Source organism: Penaeus monodon, chromosome 24 (genome assembly GCF_015228065.2).
Source record: "Penaeus monodon isolate SGIC_2016 chromosome 24, NSTDA_Pmon_1, whole genome shotgun sequence".
Classification (NCBI taxonomy): Eukaryota; Metazoa; Arthropoda; class Malacostraca; order Decapoda; family Penaeidae; genus Penaeus; species Penaeus monodon.
In genome coordinates, this window is record NC_051409.1 from 33337910 (window position 1) to 33338256 (window position 347).

Sequence of the window (347 nt, forward strand, 5' to 3'; positions counted from 1 at the left end):
TTCGATATGCACGTGTCTGTGCGTGCTTCTATAAGTGCGTGCCTGTGTGTTAGTAGGTGAAACAGGAATCCATGCCTGTATACAAATATTTCCGCTAAAGAATTACGAAATATCTAAGTTGTCGAATTGAAAGATTTATTGCTCTTCTAAATGGCAATATTTACACTGTCACGGTGATGTCTGATCGATTTTTTCTGTCGTTGATTTATTACTCTCTGTTTCAATTTCGCTGCAACAACTTTATTATAGTCTACCCCAGCTGTTCCCGGTGCATAATTCATAACAGAGGGTTGCTTGGTGATAACAAGGACGTGGAAACAAGGGGGGGGGAGATAAGGAAAAATGGA

The 347-nt window shown here is 40.1% G+C and overlaps 1 protein-coding gene across 1 annotated transcript in view; it reads right to left on the bottom strand.

Annotated features, from left to right (window-relative positions):
- Nucleotides 1–347, bottom strand: part of LOC119588725 (small conductance calcium-activated potassium channel protein-like) — a 54495-nt gene that overhangs the window by 31871 nt on the left and 22277 nt on the right. The gene's annotated exons all lie outside the window — the stretch shown is intronic.